Source organism: Phyllobates terribilis, unplaced genomic scaffold, assembly GCF_046119375.1.
Source record: "Phyllobates terribilis strain yellow unplaced genomic scaffold, ASM4611937v1 Scaffold_2__4_contigs__length_985480577, whole genome shotgun sequence".
In the NCBI taxonomy this organism is placed as follows: Eukaryota; Metazoa; Chordata; class Amphibia; order Anura; family Dendrobatidae; genus Phyllobates; species Phyllobates terribilis.
This window is the reverse complement of record NW_027362762.1, coordinates 380948353-380972428: the sequence shown is the minus strand read 5'-3', so window position 1 is coordinate 380972428 and position 24076 is coordinate 380948353. Positions and strand designations below refer to the sequence as shown.

General features: G+C 42.2%; 1 long non-coding RNA gene across 1 annotated transcript in view; it reads left to right on the top strand.

Moving 5' to 3' along the window:
- The window catches only part of LOC141252402 (uncharacterized), a 220868-nt gene extending 200175 nt beyond the window's left edge, over positions 1-20693 (top strand). Inside the window, exon 3 of the long non-coding RNA XR_012313826.1 lies at positions 20296-20693. This is a non-coding gene — a long non-coding RNA (uncharacterized lncRNA). The remainder of the gene's footprint in view (positions 1-20295) is intronic.
- Positions 20694-24076: the final 3383 nt, after the last annotated feature.

Genomic DNA, 24076 nt, shown 5'->3' with positions numbered 1-24076 from the left:
GACCATTGTCTTGGAATTGAATTCTGGATTGGAATTTAGACAAGAGGTCCGCTCCTAAAAGATTTACCTGACAGGTCGGGGATATGACAAATTGTGCCATCACTACTTCTGGAAATGGGCCAATTGGAATAGGTTTGGTGAAAGTGTGTTTGTTAGGTCTGCCATCTACACCGATCAATATTAGATTGTCGTTAGAAAATTGGACTCTGTCAGTTCAGTGGATTGATTTTAAAATGGAGTTGGCCGCCCCAGTGTCTACCATGAACTTTACTGGATGGATTCCCTCATTCCCTCCCACTGGGAGAACTACAGATGAACAGAGCCCGGGGGTGATTACGGGCATCATGATGGCAGACTCTGACAAGTCCTGTGGGCCGGGGGGTGTCCTATTTCTGAATAAGGGGACTTGTGTGGTGCACTGACCAGCAGGGGTGTGACAGTCCCTTTGGAAGTGTCCTGCTCGGCGACACCTCCAACACTGAAGAGGGGAATTCACTACTGGTCTTCTCTTGGGATACATTACTTGCTGATCAGGTACCACCATGGGGTAATAGTGGAGCTGTAAGGGAGGAGGAGGATACCGGGGGAGCAAGGGGGGATACTGTGCTATGGGTACTGCGGGTGCAGCAACTACCATTGTACTGATTGTGGGGAGATCTTGGAGGTAGGGGAATACTGGAGGAGACCAGATATCGGGTTTGATTGTGGGTTTGATTAATTGAGCAGCATAATCAACAAGATCCCTGTCAATGGCCAAGAGTCTTATCTCTCTCAATTTAGTTGGATGCATGGCAATACACTGCTTTTTGGCCCCGACTATTATTTTGGCCGCAACCTCTTTTGAGTATCCAAAGATACCAGTGGAAATGAATGGCAGGGCTAGGGTTGGGGCCGCATGAAGCTGTGATGCGTATGCCAGGGTGTTTTGGATTGTTTCTTTAAGGAGATGTTGTGACCTGGATAAATCCAGGGGATCATATTTTGGTCCAACCGCATGTATAACAAACTGACATGATAACTGTCCCGCTCTTGTAGCCACCACCTCTCCTTCTCTTAATGGTCCATGGTCACGGATGTAATCATTAGATGCAGCTTGTATTGTAGGTCCCCCAATACGACATATCTGTGCAGCTAGCCCCCACCCATGCTGCAGTTTCGCATTTGCTGCGTTTACAATGATCCCAACCTGCTGTTGTGGTATACTCCCCATGCCTATTCTCAATATAGTGGAGAAATTTGAAGGACTATTCAGTAAAACAGACGCCACTTTCTGATACTCGTGTCCATGTTCTATTTCCCCAGTTTGGGAGAGGGTGAATAGGGAAGAGTTCAGAGGACCCTGGGTCTCTCTGAATGGAGTATGGACCATGGCAGGGGCAGGTGGGGGTGGTGGTTTGTAATACCCCCCGTCTATGTTAAGTAATGGGCAGGTTGGTGCTATTACACCGGGTTTACGTGCTCCACAATTATAGCACGTCTTGCGCCATCCTGAATTAGTGACCCAACACAGATTACAGAGCCAACCGTCTGGGTTATATGATGGTGGCTGACTCTCAGTGGGAAGTGCAGGGTATTTAATCTCATAAGGTATAAATTGCTCAGTTTCCGGATTCAGGGGCTGGGGTACTGCTACATTTGTGGGAGATGCTTCTTTAGGGGCTTTAAATTTGGATTGTGGACACATAACTTGGGAAGGGGGGGACCTACTTCCTCCTGTACTTTTTCAACATATCCTTCATCACAAATCTCATGTGCCACTTTCCTAAAGTTTTCAGCATCTTCCAACAATCCACAATCAACTAATTTTCCTCTATTGTGGTGAATTCCTTCGTCACACAACACAGGCTGAAGCCTCCCCTCCACAGGAAAATTTAACACTTTAAACACTTTTGGCACGTGCTTAAATGATCTTTTCCCTTCTCGACTGATCATGATATTCTTCACATTCTCTCCCTCCTGTCTCTCTCTCTCCTCCTGGAGAGACCAATTCTTTCTGCTCCATGGAAACATTGATTATTCACTACAACTGACAAAAAGATCCTTAATTTGTGCATAGCGAAGTCTGGCCAGAGCTCCCAGCTGTTCCACTATTAACTCACCCCTCCCATCGGGGGAATTCTTTCACAGCACAATGAAAGGAGGAGCACTCCTGCAGCTATGCTGCTTTGCAGTGCTCCGGACACTCGATATACGTATATCTACTTGCGTGTCCTACCCAATCTTCGATCACCTGCCGCAACTGAAACTAACAATGTTCAGTCTCTCCTAAGGATTTTTGTCAGAAGCTGAGAAAAATTCACACAATATTCACTTGTCAATCCAAGGTGATACTGCTTTGAAGTTAAATAATATCAGACCCCTAATGGGACTACACCCCTTATAGTCTCACCTTTGACTATATCCAACCAGGACGTCCGGAGATACTGCAAACAACCACACACCACGTGGAAACCACGCCAAACGGTTAGTGTCACTAGTAAAGAACTTGTGCACTTACCATGGCTTTTTGTGGGGGATGATCAGTCCCAATTCCAGTGGGGGAGGCTGAAGGCAGGTCTCTCTTTGTGGACGTCCAGAGGTGGAGGGGCGTCCCTGGTTAGGGATCAGAGTCACGGCACCAACTGTTAAGGGAGGGCAATAACCCTTCACGGTTGACCAAGTGAGTGTCAAATTATTAAATTATTATGTTGATTGCAATCCACAGAAAACCAAACGGAAACAATGTTCTGTATTGGGAGGATTCAAAGAATCTCTGATCCCATTTATTTTGCTTGGCATTTTATATTGTTTTGAGTATATCAAATAGCCAATCAACTCTACAGCCATACTACAATACTATTGGCTAACTGATGTTAGTACAATCATTACGGAAAACACATATATGGTCATATTATCATTGTTAGTTTGAATGCTTTATGGAAATTTTACAAGGTCAAACCTGGCCTAAACAAGTTAGATAACAGTGTCTGACAAAATGTTCTCTTGAGAAAAGGTTAGTGTGAGATAAGTTCTATGGGAAGAGAAAGAAAGAATGTATGTTATGCAAGGAGTGATAATAACATGATTTTAAAGCGAGTAGACAAAATGGAGTTGCTCTAGCATGAGTATCAATATGTCCTTTACAATCTGACTTGAAATATTTCCAGAACAACCCTGAAACTTCCGATAATTAGTTCTCAATCACAGTACTACTAGCAAGACAATCATGTTGGCAACATAGATTGGTGTACATTTAAGAATTGTATAGTTATTCCCACGAAAGTAAGAAGTTTATGTTGTAGAGAATTTGATAAAGTTGATTTCCAGATTAAGGGTGGTCATAGAAAACTGAATAAAATGATACCGTGATATCCGCGATCTGATGACTTATTCCAGAGAAAACCATGTTTTTCTTATATGTAAATTACCTCTTCCAGGCAATGGGGAGGATGTTGCCTGGATGATAACTCCACCTCCAGAGCTTATTTTACATAAAAAGGGGGCGTTACCAGTGTGAGGCATTTAACAGAGAACAGGAGAAATTAAATTTTGTCTTCTTGCAAACACATTTTTTACAGCTCTCTGAGCTCTGCTGTATTGCAACATATTGCAACCCTGTCTACCTGTGAGATGGAAGCTGAGAGGAACCTGCAGATGTCAGGTATAATTACACACAGCCCTGCAGTGAGGTCAGGAGAGCAGCCATTACACATCATACTAGTAACATTTAAAATAATCTCTGGAGGCGGAATGACAGCTAAATCTTCATTTCCAGACCCAGAAGATGTCTACCTCGGTTTTCCCAAAAGTCATGATTATCCTGCATTTGATATGGCTAATGAAGTTTAAGGAGTCAATTAAATTACAGTACATAATAACCAGAAATAACAAATACCTGTCACCACCAAAATTACTTTTGAACCAACTATAAAGGGTTGTATGGCACTTTGCAATACTCAAAATCATACTAGCACTGTACTAATTCTTGATATAGTGCTACATAAAATATATTTTAATTTGTTTGCAAGTGAGATGGCTTTGTGGCAAAATTGTTGTAACCATGAGCTCAGAGCACCGTTACACAGTGTAATTTTGCATGATATTGATGTCCTTCCCCCTTTTGGATGGACAGTGCTCGCTTCCTTGAGAGACCAATGCCCCTTGTGTGTGCATCTGCTCACTGACACTGGCTGTGCAGGAACACAGTTCCCTGGAATGTTCTAGCTGACTCCTCTGAGGACACCACCCACTCCACTTCCGGGTGGATTTTAGCGCAGCGAGCAGTATCCTCAGAGATGAGCCAGGAATGAGAATGCGTCCTACCACTGAGTTCGCCCCTACAATGAACTATGTGAGTGCTGCCAGTGCTCATGCTCAGTACGGTACAGTGATACTATGAATTTGTATAGTGATTTAAAAGCTCATTTTGGATGTGATACACTCTCTTTAAGTCAATACTAGGACAATTTTTTTTTTCTCACAAACATTTAAGGTTCTATATAGTTGTAAACTTTATAATTCTATCTTTGAAACTGTTTATCTCTTTTAGAATTTATTTTAATTTGGAGTTAATAAGAAAAAGAAATACATGTAATAGTCTGTATGGATTAAAAGTAGTTTGTAATTCAAATAAGAAATAAACAATGTGCTTTTAGGTCATGTACACACACATTGTTTTATGGTCACGCATGTTGAAACCACCTTATCTCAATACAAAATGAGATTTAAAAAATATCAATGTTTTACACGACCCAGTTACTTATTGGTGTTTCTATTACATATACAGTACTCTTAGGAACCTTGAGTACTGCATAAATTCTTTTGTAACCTTGGCCAGATCTGTGTCTTGCCATAATTCTGTCTCTGAGCTCCTTGGGCAGTTCCTTTGAGCTCATGATTCTCATTTGGTCTGACATGCACTGTGAGCTGTGAGGTCTTATATAGACATGTGTGTGCCTTTCCAAATCAAGGCCTATCAGTTTAATTAAACACAGCTGGACTCCAATGAAGGAGTAGAACCATCCCAAGGAGGATCACAAGGAAATGGATAGTATGTGACTTAAATATGAGTGTCTGAGCAAAGGGTCTGAATACTTATGACCATGTGATATTTCAGTTTTTCTTTTTTAATTTGCAAAAACTTTTACATTTCTGTTTTTTTTCAGTCCGGATGGGGTGCAGAGTATACTTTAATGAGAAAAAAAATGAACTTTTTAGAATTTAACAAATGGCTGCAATGAAACAAAGAGTGAAAAATTTAAAGGGGTCTGAATACTTTCCATACCCACTGTACATTTCACTACATTTCAATAAACTAAACAATATTTGTGTATAACGTTTCTACAACAGCAAAATGATTAATAATCAGTGCACAAATCAACACAGTGATTCCTACTGAACCCTTATTAAAAAGTTTGTCCAGGTTTGGGGTTAAAGTTTGTAATCACTCTCTGTGACTGCAGACGTCTGAATCCTCACAGCGCGCGCACTTGAATTAAGCGAGGCTGCACCCGTCTAGTTGACACGTGATATCATGTATGCATATCGCATACTTGTGGCCACATGTCCGCTTGGTTTCGATGTCGGCTCTGGAGAATCCTCACAGCGTGTGCTGCATGTGGATTCACAAGCCTGTAGTCACATAAAGTGACTGCAGACTTTCTTGATAAGCCTGGACAACTCCTTTAAAAAAACAATAAAACAGGAAAGTTCCTTTAAATTTTAACCCTGAAGTCAAGGAGTGGAATCATAATGTCTGACAACATCACTAGATGTTCATTCAGCGCTGTAAAGATGTCCTTACTCTTCCAGATTGCTTACCAATAATTGATTTAAGTTTTATTTTGGAAAACGTGTAAGATGAACCAACCGATCTTTTTTGGGCAATCTACTTTTGCGATATTCTTTGTGACATCTTTGTGAGGAGAATACAATTCAATAGTGAAACGACCATCAGCAAAATCAACGATATTATTACGTATGTTTGTTATGTACAGTAGTCATGTTTGCATGGTTCATACATTTTTTGAATGACCCAATCCTTTTTTGCCTTGGTATATTTAAAAGTGTGTCTCAGTCACGGATCCATGTCTGAATTTTTCTTTTAATGATGACTGCACTTGCACACTATTGTGGTTATGCTCTAAAGCCTGACAATTGAGTCCTTGCAAACATACATCCATTAAAAAGAGTTGTCCTTTTGAATAATATTGTAAAGTGGCGCTGTGAAAGGCCTCAAGATTGGATACAGGAACTGAACGTTTTAGAAATTTTGAGCATAGTAATATAGAGCGGAAAGCATTATGTGCTGTGGTGCCCTTTTGTAAGCCATTTTCTTCAAAGTTCCTCAGTGTCGGATAAAGAGTCAGAAGAACAACAAAAGTACTGTGTGGTCTTACTCCAGGCACGGTTGTTGCACACATGCTCTACATTGGAGTTTTACTTCTCAAGCAATAAAACTGGGTCCCTATTGCAGGTTTTATGCTGCATGCCCACTATGCGTTTTTCAAACGTTTTTGCCTCAGAATTTCCGCAGCGAAAACGCTTAAAAAACACTTGGAAATATGTGCCCCATGGTCCCCAATGATAATCTGCATGTGCTGTGCATATGCTGCGGAAATTTCCACTGCGGATTATCATTGCGGAAAAATCCGCAGCATGTCCATTATTTTTGTGGACACGCAGCGTAATTGCCTCCATTGACTTGCATTGAATCGCTTAATATCCGCATAACTACATGTGCACACGCGGATATTAAGCAATTCAATGTGCGAATGGTACCCGGGTCTGGAGAAGAGGAGACTCTCATCCAGACCTGGGTGCCATAGTACCTGTAAAAAAAGAATTTAAAATAAAAAAATATACATTATACTTACCTTCTGATGTCCCCCGGTCTCCTGTACGATGCGTCCTGGCTCCCCGGCGGCTCACGATGGTGTAAAAGGACGTCAGTTAGTCATGTAACAGGTCACGCGACCACAGACGGTGGTTGAATGACCTGTCACATGACTAAATGACGTCATGAACGGTTCTTTCACACCACCGCTAGACGTACAAGAGACCAGACGCAGCGGAGAAAAGACCGGGGGCCATCAGAAGCGATTCAATGTGCGGATGGTACCCGGGTCTAGAGAAGAGAAGACTCTCATCCAGACCCGGGTACCATAGTACCTGTAGTTAAAAAAGAATTAAAATTAAAAAAAAACCATTATACTCACTTTCTGATGGCCATTACCATTTTTATTATTTTTTTAATCTAATAACTTGGTCACACTATATAAATCCATGCCGGTTGCATGGATTTATATAGTGTGACCAAGTTGTCAAGCACTTTCCAAGTGATGCTAAAATTGCTTGGAAAAGCGCTTGATGACCCACATGCGGAGATGCATGCAAAAACGCTTGACAAACGCTTCTACCTGGCAGGAAAAACGCATGTAAAATCCACATGCGTTTTTCCTGCCAGGGAGATGCAGAAAAAATCTGCAGCATTTCCGCATCGTGGACACTTAGCCTTAGAGCACCCCAAGCAGGGGCAATCTATCTAGTTATTATTTGACAATGTCTTTTTTTTAGCAATCATTAGTTTGACAGTAATAGATTTGGCGCAATGCCAAACATTGAATTAACGTAGCGCAGATGGGTAATTTGGTAATTTTCTCTAGTCATTTTTCGAATATTTATGTGTCGGTCAGTCACAATAACATATACATTGATGCCATCATGTAGATGACGTTCAAGAAACGTGGCAAAGGCCTTTTTTCTAATAAGACAGGTGAAAAGGTCAAGGATTACTTCAAAGTCAAGAACTTTTTTGGCTTTTACATTCCATGAATGTATAAGTGCAATATTTTGCACTATGGTCCGATGAGTCACACTGACCATCCTCTGCTATAGTGGTTGGGTTACCTGAGAGTTGACTGATTCATTTAAAATGTTTAGCATGCCAATGCCGATCCACTACAAGACATTAATATCTCATTTGGTTTTTATAATGTGTACTTTTGGATATGTCCAAGACAATTTAAAAAAATCATCCATTTTGCTAAAATTGTCTCCTGTACCAACAATCGCTGAGGAGATTAGAGATTGCCTGAAGGCATCTTTCCAAACCATGGTTGGCTGTCCCACAGTATGGAGCAATACTTTTCAAGTTGTGTGGGTACTAAGTGCAGAGCCACTAATTACCTATTTGTAGGACAGTATTTGTGCCATAAAACACTGCATATAGCATCACATACACTTCGTAATTAACTTGTGCAGCTGATTTTCAAAAACAAGATATTTTTTTGTTGAGATGTCATATTTGAGAAAGCAAGAATCATTGAGTTACCAATATTCAATGTTTTGATACCTCGTGGTGTTAGCTGAATATGTTTGTTATTTTCTTGGGCAGATTTAAATGCAATTTCTTCACTCTCGCTTGGCAAGTAAGAGCTATCATCTTGTATCTTTGTTGGTGTGATTTGAAATGTTGGATACAGAAAGACAATGACCTAATATGCCATCTTGATTTGTGCATCTCAGGGATGGGAAATATAGAACAATCAAACAAATGAATGCTTGCAATTTGAAAATTTTGGTTTTCAAAACAGTTTGTTAGATTTACCTTTGTTTGTTCATTTGCTACATCTACTTTATCATTACTATCATGCCTTTCAACAACATCGAAAGTAGGCTTCCTTTGTGGATCGCTAAATGCAGGCAAAAGGGCAAAGTTACACTGTAGACCTACAGTAGTACAAAAAATATATGTCTTCTGTCAGACCAAAAAGAATGAAAATCTAATATTAGAGTAATATAATGAATCTTGGGGGATAAGAGCGTTAGATCCGTGGCACTAAATATTAATACGATAGTAATTCTCAAGTGAGACATTAAATAATATGTCACAGAATTCCTCCCATATAATACTGTAAGAAATATAGTGGGTCTGACAGCAACCTACACATATAGGTCATGCAATAAACAAAGTACATCTTGAATAGCGTAGGTAACAAGCAGCCCTGTTTCACATAGAAATCTAAATATTCATAAAGTACAGAGAAAAGCTATTGAACAAGTAGTCACATAACAGGGATCAAATCAAAATGTAGCAATCAAAGTTAGTGCTGTAATCAGGGACCAAAACTCTAGAACCTGTATGCTGTTTATCTGGCATATCTAGAACACATGTGAGTTCAATATGAATAACATATAAAGACAGGCACTTCAAAAAATAGAATACTTATCTGTATGAACTGGATGGGCGAGGACAGGTACCCCAATGCACGTTTTGCGTTAGCTTCTTCGCCCCTACACTATACTCACTGTGCAATGTGCCAATTCATGTCTCAAGATCCTTCTTTGTACAATTCAAACAGTTTTATTCCAGCATTCTTATGGAATGTGTACAAGCCAAAGTTTTACTCAAAAGAAATATTGGGGAACCCTGGGTCTACCAGACATAGAGCAGCTCCTTCAGAGACAGCTGGCTCTGGCCTCCCCTGGAAAATGGGTGTATATAGACTTGGAGGTAGCAAGATAAATGTCCTTAAAATCATATGGTTAGCTAGCGAGGACTTTTTGAAGAGCATCAATTATCCACTGCTTAATGGAGGTGCCGATGATCTGAAATCATCAACAGAAAAAAACAGACTTTTTAGTAACTCACTGCTATAGTTTCTCAAAATGTATAGTAATGAAAGAAAATCATTACAAGTTACTAACTAGATGGTACAAAACATCAGAATTTCTCCACAACTGGGGCCTGATAAACAAGTTGTGTTGGCGATGATAATTGGAGGCTTATTGGAAATGCCACATAATAAGGCCGTTCTGGAGTATGGTTCAATAAACCATAGATAAGATCGGTCCTCCAAAAGTACCATTTACACTAGATGATTTAATAGCCCTTGTGAGACTGTCAGGGTCCTTCAGACTGTCTAAGCACTCACTGACAACGCATTTAATAGCTGCAGACAAATGCCTGATACCATTATACTAGCGCCCATACTATGTCAAGGGTCCTCATACTGCGAGTCCTAACACTAAAATTAAAAATGGCTAGCACAGGACAATTTTTCAAAAAACATCACAGATAATGATACAGCCTTACCAACACCAAATCAGATTACAAATGCACTAGGACGATGCAGCAGATCCCCATGATTAAGGCGGGGGCAGCACAGGTGCAAAATACTGATGAAAACAACCACTCACAAACCTAACAATTTATGGAGGGGGTGTCTGCCTAGTATTTAAAATGCATACAGTTGATGCTTGCATAGACTTACCAAAGGCTGTATCTTTTTTCTGTGATGTTTTCTGAAATTTTGTTCTGTTAGCCATTTTAATTTTAGTCTTAGGACTTGCAAGCATGAAGATCCTTGACGCGGTTTGCGAGCTTACGTATTTTGGCCAAAATATCCACCAATGTAATGTATTTTTTCTTATAAATTATTTTCCATCTTTATGCAGGATGCAGCCAGGTCTTTATGTGTTAGTTGGGTGTACTGGGGTGTCTGTCCTTGTGGGGTGTACAGTCATGGCCAAAAGTTTTGAGAATGACACCAAAATTATATTTTCACATGATCTGCTGGCCTCTGGTTTTTATTAGTGTTTGTCTGATGTTTATATCACATACAGAAATATAACTGCAATCATATTATGAGTACCAATAGGTTATATTGACAGTTAGAATGAGTTAATGCAGCAAGTCAATATTTGCAGTGCTGCCCCTTCTTCTTCAAGACCTCTGTAATTCTCCCTGGCATGCTCTCAATCAACTTTTGGACCAAATCCTGACTGATAGCAGTCCATTCTTGCATAATCAATGCTTGCATTTTGCCACAATTTGTTGGTTTTTGTTTGTCCACCCGTCTCTTGATGATTGACCACAAGTTCTCAATGGGATTAAGATTTGGGGAGTTTCCAGGCCATGGACCCAAAATCTCTATGTTTTGTTCCATGAGCCATTTAGTTATCACCTTTGCTTTATGGCAAGGTGCTCCATCATGCTGGAAAAGGCATTGTTGGGCGCCAAACTGCTCTTGGACGGTTGGGAGAAGTTGCTCTTGGAGGACATTCTGGTACCATTCTTTATTCATGGCTGTGTTTTTAGGCAAGACTGTGAGTGAGCCGATTCCCTTGGCTGAGCAGCAACCCCACACATGAATGGTTTCAGGATGCTTTACAGTTGGCATGAGACAAGACTGGTGGTAGCGCTCACCTCTTCTTCTCCGAATAAGCTGTTTTCCAGATGTCCCAAACAATCGAAAAGGGGATTCATCAGAGAAAATGACTTTGCCCCAGTCCTCAGCAGTCCACTCCCTGTACCTTTTGCAGAATATCAGTCAGTTCCTGATATTTTTTCTGGAGAGAAGTGGCTTCTTTGCTGCCCTCCTTGAAACCAGCCCTTGCTCAAAGAGTCTCCGCCTCACAGTGCGTGCAGAAGCACTCACACCAGCCTGCTGCCATTCCTGAGCAAGCTCGGCACTGCTGGTAGTCCGATCCCGCAGCTGAAACAGTTTTAAGATACGGTCCTGGCACTTGCTGGTCTTTCTTGGGCGCCCTGGAGCCTTTTTGACAACAATGGAAGCTCTCTCCTTGAAGTTCTTGATGATGTGATAGATTGTTGACTGAGGTGCACTCTTTGTAGCTGCGATACTCTTCCCTATTAGGCCATTTTTGTGCAGTGCAATGATGGCTGCACGTGTTTCTTTAGAGATAACCATGGTTAACTGAAGAGAAACAATGATACCAAGAATCAGCCTCCTTTTAAAGTGTCCAGTGATGTCATTCTTACTTAATCATGACTGATTGATCGCCAGCCCTGTCCTCATCAACACCCACACCTGTGTTAATGGATCAATCACTAAAACGATGTTAGCTGCTCCTTTTAAGGCAGGACTGCAATGATGTTGAAATGTGTTTTGGGGATTAAAGTTCATTTTCTGGGCAAATATTGACTTTGCAAGTACAGTAATTGCTGTTAAGCTGATGACTCTTTGACATTCAGGAGTATATGCAAATTGCCATTACAAAAAATGAAGCAGTAAACTTTGGAAAAATTACTATTTGTCTCATTCTCAATACTTTTGGCCATGACTGTACGTATATAGTGCTGGGCAGCCCGACTGATCTAATAGTATGGGCGTCATCAACAGACTGTAAGCTAGACACTGTGCATTACAGCTACCTGTGTGACTGGCGTCCTATGCAAGCCTCATCTGTCTGTGTGCATTTTAAATACTATACAGCCACCCTCTCCATAAATTGGTAGGTTTGTGAGTGATTGTGTTCATCAGTATTTTGCACCTGTGCTGTCCCCACCTTTAACATGGGGGTTTGCTGCATCCTGCTAGTGCATTTGTAATCTGATTTGGTATTGGTAAATCTGTATCCAGAGGCATACATAGAAATCATGGGACCCCACAGCAAAAGTTCTATTTGCCTTCCTCTCCCCCCAAAAAACCTTAATATTTGGCGTAGTCATAGAAGAGCATATCTCACAAATTTGCAGCCCCTACAAAGTAATTTTCCTCCTATATAGTCCTCCATACAATATTATGGGCACTATTTAGTCCTCCATACAGTATTATGAGGACCACACAGTCCTCCATACAGTATTATAGGTACCACACAATCCTCCATAGAGTCTTATAGGTACCACACAGTCCTCCATACAGTATAATCGGCACCACATAGTCCTCCATACAGTATAATGGGCACCACATAGTCCTCCAAACAGTATTATAGGTACCACACAGTCCTCCATACAGTATTATAGGTACCACACAATCCTCCATACAGTCTTATGGGCACCACACAGTCCTCCATACAGTATAATCAGCACCATATTGTCCTCCATACAGTATAATGGGCACCACATAGTCCTCCAAACAGTATTATAGGTACCACATAGTCCTCCATACAGTATAATGGGCACCATATAGTCCTCCATACAGTATTATAGGTACCACATATTCCTCCATACAATATTCTAGGTACCTCAAAGTCCTCCATACAGTATTATGGTATTATGGGCACCACATAGTCCTTCCTACAGTATATTGGGCACTACATAGTCCTCCATACAGTATTATGAGCACCACATAGTTCTCCATATAGTATAATGAGCATCACATAGTCTTCCATACAGTATTATAGGTACCACATAGTCCTCCATACGGTATTATGGGCACTACATTGTCCTCCATGTAGTGTTATGCGCACTACATTGTCCTCCATACAGTATTATGGGCACTACATAGTCCTCCATACAGTATTATGGGCACTACATAGTCCTCCATACAGTATTATGGGCACTACATAGTCCTCCATACAGTGTAATGGGCCCACATAGTGCTCCATACAGTATTATGGGAACCACATAATCCTCCATACAGTATTATGGGTGCCACATAGTCTTCCATACAGTATAATGGGCCCCATATTTTGCTCCATACAGAATAATGGGCCCCTATATTGCTCCATACAGTATGATGGGCCCCCTATATTGCCCCATATAGTATGATGGGCCCCCTATATTGCCCCATATAGTATGATAGGCCCCCTATATTGCCAGACACAGTATGATGGGCCCCCTATATTGCTCCAAACAGTATGATGGGCTTCCATGAAGAAAAAAATAATCGAATACTCACCTCTTCCCATTTTCCCGCTGCTCTGTTCTCCTCAGCGTCTTCTGAGCCTCTGCACTTCTCAGCATAGAGGGCACAATGTAGTGATGTAATCGCTCCTTCTACGCTGAGACGTCACAGAGCTCAGACGCATAGGGGGAATGATGGTAGAGGGAGCGTCACTGGTCACGCAGGAGCCAGCTTTAATACTATTATAAAACTTAATCTCTCTCCTCTTCCGTACAGAAACCACACTGCAATAAACTGTCATTAGACCCTTTACAAACATAGCTAAATTGCATATTATACAGCATACTGCTGTTAAGTTGAATATAATTATATGCTTCTTGATGTTTTGATCCAACATCTCCTTTCTAAAGGGGCATTTACATTGCAAGATAATCGTGAATGAGCGTTGTTAAAAACAGTCAATTCATGATTATCTTGCCATGTAAACAGGCTGCCGATCACTCAATGAAAGAGAAAAATGCTCTTTTATTGAGTGAAATGATCTTTTGTGCAACACAAAAATATCATTATTTTCGACAGTCCATCGACAAGTGTAAACAAGACTGCTGAGAACTATGGCAGCCTATGTACACTGAGTGATCTAGTGTAGATATCTGAGTGTGCATCATTTACTTTGGTGTTCCTGTGTAAACAGGCATTTAAACGTTCACCAAATTGGTAAAAGTTTACTTGTCGGTGGTCGTATCATGCCACTAGTGTGTCAGTGTAAATGGACTTTTACCTGACCTTTTACTTCCACTCTCCACCCTTCTACTGCCTGCTGGCCATTTTATTTCCTTTCTCTTGTCCCATCCCTTTTTTTTTACTTTTTCTCTAACGATATAACGATATACTTGCATTGTTATCTATTATTTTATAAACTTCCTTCCACAGATTTACATGTTAGATGTGATTTCCACTGCTGGACCACAAAACATTTCTACAGTGTCTTGAAAAAGTGTTCATACACCATGAATTTTTCCAAATTTTTTCACTTTACAATCACAAACTTAATTGTATTCTCTAGGGATATTATGTGATATCCCAACATAAAGTAGCAAGTATTTTTAAAGTGTAATGGAAAGGATACATGGTATTCTAAATATTTAAAAAATATAAATATGAAAATTGTGATGTGAATTGGTGTTCAGCCCCTCCGAGTCAATACTTTGTGGGACCCCCTTTCGCTGCAATTACTGCTGCAAGTCTTTTGGGGTATGTCTATACGAGCTTTGCACATCTAGAGGCTGAAATTTTTGCCCATTGTTTTTTGCAAACTAGCTCTAGCTTAATGAGATTGGATGGAGAGCATCTGTGAACAACAATTTTCATGTCTTGCTACAGATACTCAATGGAATTTAGGTCTGGACTTTGACTGGGCCATTCAAACACATGAATATGCTTTGATCTAAATCATTTCATTGTAGCTCTGGCAATATGTTTAGGGTCATTACTGGAAGGTGAACCTACACCCCTGTTTCAAGTGTATAACAGCCTCTAACAGGTTTTCCTCCAGAATTGCCTTGTATTTAGCTCCATCCATCTTCTAATCAACTCTGACCAGCTTCCCTGTCCCTGCTGAAGAAAAGCAGCTCCAAAGCATGATGCTGCCACCACCATGTTTGACAGTGGGTATGATGTTTTCAGAGTGATGTGCAGTGTTAGTTTTCCGCCACACATAACATTTTCCATTTAGCCCAAAAAGTTGTCCTACTTTGGTTTGCCCTCATCTTATACTGGCTGTGATTACCCCCGCCAATACCCTTTGGCTGTACCTGATTATGTGATGTTATAACTGCAGGGCATTATGGGAAAGGTCATTCCTGATGTCGTTAACCTTCTCTTTTAGTATTCTGCAGTGTGTTATTTCCTTTTTTTTTTTTGCAACAAGTGGAGATGTGAATTTGGGGAAATTCAACATGAATTCTGTACTCTGCAGATTGATACACCCATCTTTGTTGTAAAACCTGAAATTCCTCAAAGAGCCCCCTTTTATTTTTATGACAACTTTACACCCTCTTGGTATTCTCTCACACAGTTACATCAGGTAGTTACCTGGTGCAGCTTCCAATGAACAGTTATGCCTTGTCAAGATTTCATTTGTGGAATCACTGATCTTCAGAAAGTGTTACCGACTATCATGTGTGTTTTGCAGAGGCAATGTTAGTACATAGTTCCATACAGTGCTAAGTCCTATTCCAGAACTGTTCTAAGACAAAATATGGCAAGAACTCTTTGACAAGGCATATTCCAGGTGAATACCTCATGAAGCTGCTTGAGAGTTTCCATATGTATTCCTACTTTTCTTTGCTACTTTCAGTTTTAATCTACAATATGCATATTCTAATAAGAACAAGGAAAACCACTGCATGAATGGATATCTGCAAACTATTGACTGGTAGTGTATATATATCACTAGAACTCGTTTCACAGAACAGAGGCCAAAAGAATGGCCTTTGAGCTTCTGTAGGGGTGGTATGCCTTGCCATCTGTTTTATTCAACAGTATAGGTAAGCACAGCAGACTGGCCACTTCAAAAAACATATAATATGTAGTATACTTATTTTTTACAATGGGACAATACAGAGACAATAATGTTCTTTGGCCATAAAGTACACACCGTGTTTTTCGGACTATAAGACGCACCGGACCATAAGATGCACCCCAAATTTTGGGGTGGAAAATAGGAAAAAAAATATTTTTTATAAGATGGGGTCAGTCTTATAGTCTGATTAGGTATCTTACCTTGGGGGTGGTGGAGCAGGAGGCAGGTTCCTTCAGGAAACCGGCCCGGCGGAAGTGGAGGAATGCTGCGGACCTTGGATACATGAAGCCAGTGCTCCAGTAGCTGTGAGTTGTGGTGATGGTGGAGCAGGATCACGGGTCCCTCTGTTCCCAGCCTCAGGAACCCGGCGGCAGCAGAAGAGGTGAGATGCCGGTGTCTGGCTGGGGCCTGTGGACCGGCTGGGGCCTGTGGCCTGCCTGGGGCCTGTGGACTTGCTGGGGCCTGTGGACCTGCCTGGGGTCTGTGGACCTGCCTGGGGCCTGGACCTGTGAGCGGCGTCCAGCAGTGAAGCAGAGGAGCCGGGGCCTGTGCCGGGCTGCGAGCGGCGTCCGGCGATGCGGCAGAGCAGCGTGTGCGGCTTCCGGTGGCTGTGGCCATCTTCCTGAGGTTGTGATCTACAGGAAAATGGTTGCCGGAGCTCCCGGTCGGCGCATGCGCCAGCTCAGGCAGCCATTTTGCCGTGGATCACGGCCTCAGGAAGATGGCCGTGGCCACCAGAAGCCACACACGCTGCTGTGCTGCTCCGCTGGACACCGCTCATAGCCCGACAGAGGCCCCGGCTCCTCGGCCTCACCGCCGGACGCCACTCCAGCACAGGTACAGGCCCCGGCTCCAGCCGCATCTCACCTCTGCCGCCGCCGGAGGACCCTGCGATCCCCGCTCCACCACCACCGGTAAAGTAATGTTCGGACAATAAGACGCACCCCCCATTTTCCTTCCAAATTTTGGGGGAAAAAAGTGCGTCTTATGGTCCGAAAAATATGGTATATAACAGTGTAGTGACTAGAAAAAAAATGACACATAAATTACTACGATTTCTCCTTATACGTCTTTAAAGCCATCTAAAAAATAGAGAAAATCATGTCGGATGAAATGCAGAGAGGAAAAAATTTAAATAAATTACCATAGCATTAAGGCACACTTAAGGGGTTAAGTTTGAAAGAAAATCTTCTCAAATATCCTAAAAAAAAGAGATTATTTTACTGATCTCAGTTTCTTTTTCTCAAATGCCAGCTGCAGTAGAAAGGTTCACACATGACAGATTCATTTCCTGTGTAGAGGTGACTTGACTGAGGTGTCACCTCTCATTTACACCCAAGCATTCCCATTGACAGTGACAAGCATTGTTTACATGAAAGAGCAAGAAGATAAGGATAACATGCATTATATCTGTGAATATTGTCTTTCACTCCTTTATGACCATATAGTGTATTGAAAAACGTGAAAAAAAAATAATTGGGTACAATGATGAAAAAATATGCACTCCGCCATTGTTTTTTGGGCTTGTTTTTTTCCAACTGACAGTATGCAGTAGAACTGACCTGGCAACATAACTCATCAGGTCAATATGATTACGACGATACCAAACTTGTATAGTTTAGGGTCCATTTCAGTAAAGCAAGATCTGACCATGGCTCTATGGGTTTCCTCCTGGTACCCAATCACAGTCAGGGTTGGCAAATCAAATGGAGGTTTTTGTAGATCTCTGTAGAGCTTTCTCATATTCCTCCTTTCACAAAGGAGAAGATACCAGTTCTACTGCTGGGGTGATGCACTTTAATAGCCCTGTCTATCTTACCTTGTTTAATGGCCTGTGTGCTGGTATCGGCTCAATGCTATTGAGACTGTGCTGGGAGGTACAGCAAATCATCTTGCATTGGCACGTATGGATGTGCCATGATAGAGGAGCTCTACTATCTCAGCAACCTGAATGAGCATCTTATACTGACCCTTATCGACTATTGTATATAAACCCGGTGTATTGTGGTTTTTATTGTACCTGATGAAGGGTTGATTACTGGAGCCAAAATGTGTGGATTTTATCAACAATTTTTTGAAAAAAAGACACTTTACTGAAATTACTGGGGATCCAAATCTAGTTTATTATATGGAGCATTTCAATAAGATAGTTGTGCATTAACCGACTATGCAATATGCAGATCGATGATCAAATTGGATGGACAACAGTGACTTGAAGTTCTCCAGATGCCCACTATCCAGTGCAACGATAATAGTGGATTATGCTCGATTACTGCACATCTGAATAGGATGAGAGGACAACCTCCCTGTGTATTAGTATATAAATGTTTAATTGTATCCAATTTGATACAACACTTAGCGGCATAAATCTCTTCTACAGTATTGTGCTCTGCCGTCATCGAGTTCATAATATTCATTTACGGTTTCACTATTTCATTTCACACTAATTGTTTTGGCTAGCATTGGTTTGACATGTATTTATATGTTTGAAACTTTTTAGAAATGCTTAAGTCTAGCTCAAACATTTTACAAAGTGTTCAGAATGAAATAAAAAAAAATATCCAGATTTCCTAACTATGTACTGCAATTTTTGTGGAAAATATTGATGCAAATGCAAGCCAGTTATCAGGTAATATATTATGCAACTTTATGCTAAATTTCATACTATAGCAATATGCATCATTGTTTTTTTGCCAGTATATGGTATCAAGTTACATAATCCACCTTATTAATAAATAATGTTAATAAACCATAATGGACACTGAATAATCAAATAATTAGCAAAATTAACTGTAGAACTAAATGCAATTTCGCTTTTCTATCTATAATTAAAACATATTAAAGGGTTATTTCAATAGTCTTAGATAAAATAGAATAGTGCTTGTTAAAGCAATGTTCCAATTTACTTCTTATTAAAAAAAAAACCTGTGATAATTACAATTATATTTTTTTTTATTATGTATAGCTTGTTATCAAAATCATGGAAAAAAACATACCTACATATTTTTATTTACTCATTTTTTTTTAACCCCATTACAACCAATGACGGGTATATCACATCTTGAGAAGGTGTCAGTTTCTGCATCATTTACCCATCATGGATTTAATCTGTCACTGTGTGAAAACCACCTTTAAGGCTATGTGCCCACGATGCAGAAATGCTGCATATTTTTCCGATTCTCCCTGGCAGGAAAAACGCATGCAGATTTTACATGCGGTTTTCCCGCCAGGTAGAAGCGTTTGTCAAGCGTTTTTGCATGCATCTCCGCATGCGGGTTATCAAGCGCTTTTCCAAGCGATTTTAGCATCACTTGGAAAAGTGCTTGACAACTTGGTCACACTATATAAATCCATGCAAACGGCATGGATTTATATAGTGTGATCAAGTTAATAGTTAAAAAAAAATAATAAGAATGGTAAAAAAAAAAAAATATAGATTATACTTGCCTTCCGATGTGCCCCGGTATTCTCTCCGCTGCGTCCGGTCTCTTGCACTGCTCGTAGTGGTGTGAAGGACCTGCGATGACGTCATTGAGTCATGTGACAAGTCACGCAACCGCCGACATCAGCGGTCGCGTGACCTGTCGCATGACTAAATGACGTCATGGCAGGTCCTCACACCACCGCAAGCCGTACAAGAGACCGGACGCATTGCTATGGAGACTGGGGGACATCGGAAGGTAAGTATAATCTTTATTTTTTATTTTAAATTCTTTTTTTAACAGGTTCTATAGTACCCGAGTCTGGAGGAGAGTCTCCTCTTCTCTAGACCCGGGTACCATCCGGACATAGAAACGCATATTATCCGTGTGTGCAAATGTGCTGACACGGATATTATGCGTTTCAATGCAAGTCAATGGAGGCAATTACGCTGCGTGTCTGCAAAATGAATGGACATGCTGCATATTTTTCTGCAATGATAATCCGCAGCGGAAATTTCCGCAGCATGTGCACAGCACATGCGGATTATCATTGGGGACCATGGGGCACGTATTACCAAGCGTTTTTTAAGCGTTTTTGCTGCGGAAATTCCGCAGCAAAAACGCTTGAAAAACGCATAGTGGGCACGCAGCCTAACTCTAGCTGGACCCAAATGAAAAACATCCTGTCTAAACACTTGTCAATTTTTCTTACTGACAGATCTAAAACATCATAGAACACAATGTCCATTAATGACCTGGAGCAGATCACGTAATCTTGGCCATATACTTACCAAAAGATGAAGAAAAATCACTTCCTATTCAACAACAAGGGACCACCTTGGGGTTCTTCTCCATGCGGGACATGTTCTGCCTAAAAATACAAACGTCAATTCAGCTGTGGACAAAGTCTTTAAGATTGTACACCATTTTACTTTTAACACGGAGGCTGTTATATATCATGTCACCTGTCCGTGTAATCTTATACAGTGATGAGCCTGATGACAAGAATCTGCATAACTAATCAAATGCTAAATAGTTGCAAGTCAAATTTATGTATGAGATAGCCAAGATGATTGTCTATAAAAAGATGGTAGTCTCACATTCAAAGCAGTCGTGGATGGTAAGATATGGAGCCTGAAAGTCAAAAGTTCAAAACATTCTTACCCTTTTGCTCGTCAGTGTATGTCCAATTTGCCTTTTTTATCTGATTTGTTTTATAAACAAGTTTATAACTAAACATGTGTAATTGCAATAATTTTTTGGGAGTAATACTTAATTTTCTAGAACAATTTCAAGGGTGCCAATGACTCGCCCCCTGGGCCGTGGGGCACGCGGATCCGGGCGATAGGGAGACGCTGGGGGTAGTAGTGGCGGCCCGGTCCCGCGGCTCAGGGTGGTCAGACCAATGGTAGTCTGCTACGTGCTTCAGATAATGTCCGACTACGCCACCCGTGGATTGCGGTTATTAGGAACCGCCGCTGCAAGGCAGTCCGCTGGGGCTGATGATGGGTGCAGCTGAGGTGATGTGACTCCCCACGGGAAGAGTGCAGCCCCAGGGCAGTGTAGTGGATGGTGGGAGTGATGGTAGTGTGAGTCCTGGTGCTGATAGTGCTGGAGGCGCGAAGGAGCACACAGACAACAAGTTACAGTCCAGGGTCTTTACTCACCGTTCGTTTGTTCCGGGTCACTTCTGTCAGCAGTGACCGCCCGAGCCGTGCTGCGTCCACCAGGTGAGGGGCTCGGTCAACTCCCAGGCAGCTCAGGAGCATGGCACAGGACCCCCTTTAATCCTTTCTCTGGCCTGCCTCACCAGTGACCCACTTTTGTCCAGCTGCCGCGGACTTGTGCGGTTAAACGTGGGCCCCGTCCTACGCTGTACTATATGGTGCCTTCCTAGCAGGTTTGATGAGGTGTCGCACCAATAGATGATCACGACGACCGGTCTTTGGCTGAGGGTTGTTTCTCCTCCACCAACTTGGGATCCGGTACCCTTAATCTGCCTGACCCTGCACCCTGGATTCTCGTGGGTTCTTAGGGTCCCTTCCACCTTCTTGTTCCTGAGCCCTTCTGTTTCTCTGTCTCTCCTTCTTTGCAGTTCCTGTTCTGTTCCTTTCTGTTCCTTTCTCTTGGAGCTGAGATGAGCCAGAATCTCAGCTCCCCTTCACCTCCTCCTCGGCCTCTCACTAGGCCCTTCTGGAGTAGAGCTCCTACCGAGCCTCTACTCCCTGTCTTCTCCTCTGGCTGAACTGACCCAGAACTAAGATGGTGCCCACCTTTTATACCTCCCTCTGACCATGAGCCCAGGTGACCAGCAACCAATGGGCTCCTATCTACGCTCAGGAACCAACCCCTATCTGCTCCTACAGCACTGGGTGTTCCACCCCTCCCTCCCCACTCCAGCAGGGACATGGTCGGTCGTGCCTGCACTTCTGTCTAGTGGGAGCACCGTTGAGCTGTCCCTGGGAAATGGGGTGTGTGTGCTGCATGCAGCTAACTGAGCCCTGGTCCATTCTCCATCCTTACCCGGGAGTGGAATATCACACCTCTGGCCTGAGGTGCAATACCCCTGTAGCGGCCGAACCCTCGGGGCGCTACACCAACACTTTCACAACTGTATGTTTGAGCTGACTGCAATAGTCTTTGCTTGTGAGCACTGTTTAGGGGTGGCTGAATAGTAGGTTTATGCACAACTGCAAGCCTCTGGAGGATCCTATACCATGAGGTTTGCAAGACTCCAGAGGCACCAGTAGCTTCAAATACCTATTTGGTGCTTTGTAAAGGTATTTTAGCAGCTGCTCTCTTAATCCGATGAATTTGTCTGGCAGAAACCTTCCGCATTATGCCTTTATCTGCACAAATCCGTCTGTGATTTGTATCACAAATTTCTTCACAGAACGATGGTCACGCTTAAGTCTTTCTTAAATATCTAATGTTTACTTACCTTGTCCAAGACATTGCACTATTTTAACACTTTTCTGCAGCAGAGAAATCCTTTTTCTTTCCCATATTGCTTCAAACTTGTCTGCTTAATAATGTGGAACATCCTTCTTAGATAGCTTTCCTTTAATTGGGCTCACCTGGCAAACTAATTATCACATTATGCCCTTTTGGAAGTGCATTGAGCTGTAGGGTGCATTGCTGCAAAAGGGAAAAAAAAAAAAACTCTTTAAATCTCTTAGTTTGCGAGTGTGAACGAGCTGAGTGTGACCGGAGCGTAAGTGCGAATGAAAGTAAGTGTGTGACTTGTTTTTCAGTGACTTGTGATTCAGGGAGTTTGGAAGGGAGGAATTTGGACTGAATTGCTGTCTGTATTTTATTAATTCTTTCCTTTTCTTTTAACTTTACATTCTGTATATTGTAATCCCCATTAGGAAATGAGCTCCATTATTGGCAATGCTATTCAGTGTACATATTGCCTCATGTATGCATTCCTTGAATAGCCGGTCGGGGTTGCTTACTGCTGCGCGAGATGTGTGCACGTTGTGCGTTTGGAAGCCCAGGTACTGGATCTAAATGAGCAGCTGGCAACAATGAGATCCATTGACAATATGGAAAGGAGTCTGCTGCTCACTGAGCTGCTGCTCACTTGGGTAGATGTGGGGGAGGGTGGTAGTAGGGAGCTGCAGGACAGTGAGGCCACTAGTTGGGTAACAGTTAGAAGGGGGGTAGAGGGAAGAGTGCCAGGGAGGCTAGTCCTGATCTGGCACACCCCAATAAGTTTGCAAAGTTGGCAGATGAGGGGAGTGACGGTACAGGGGTAGCACTGCTGCAGCAAGGCATGTCCCCTGAAAGCTGGAGGAGTGTCAGCTCCAGTAAAGAGGGAAATAGGAGAGCAGGGCAGGCCAGGCATGTGCTGGTAGTGGGGGACTCAATTATTAGGGGAACAGATAGGGCAATCTGTCACAAAGACAGGGATCGTCGAACAGTGTGCTGCCTACCTGGCGCTCAAGTCCGGCACATCGCTGATCGGGTTGACAGATTACTGGTAGGGGCTGGTGAGGACCCAGCGGTCATGGTGCACATTGGCACAAATGACAAAGTTAGAGGTAGGTGGAAGGTCCTTAAAGATGATTTGAGGGAATTAGGCTGCAAGCTGAAAGCAAGGACCTCCAAGGTGGTATTCTCTGAAATACTACCGGTACCACGTGCCATGCCAGAGAGACAACGGGAGATTAGGGAGATAAATAAGTGGCTCAAGAACTGGTGTAGGAAGGAGGGATTTGGGTTCCTGGAGAACTGGGCCGACTTCTCAGTTAGCTACAGACTCTACGCTAGGGACCGGCTGCACCTCAATGGGGAGGCTGCAGCTGTGCTGGGGGAGAAAATGGCTAGAAGGTTGGAGGAGTGTTTAAACTAGGGACTGGGGGGGAGGGTATTCATTTTATAGGTGGGGAAGATAGTGCAGATAGTGGCCTGGGCACAAATAAAGAAATTGGGGGTGGGGTTAGAACAGTCAATAAAGTAAGAAGGAATGGAGGTACAGAGAGATACATAAAATG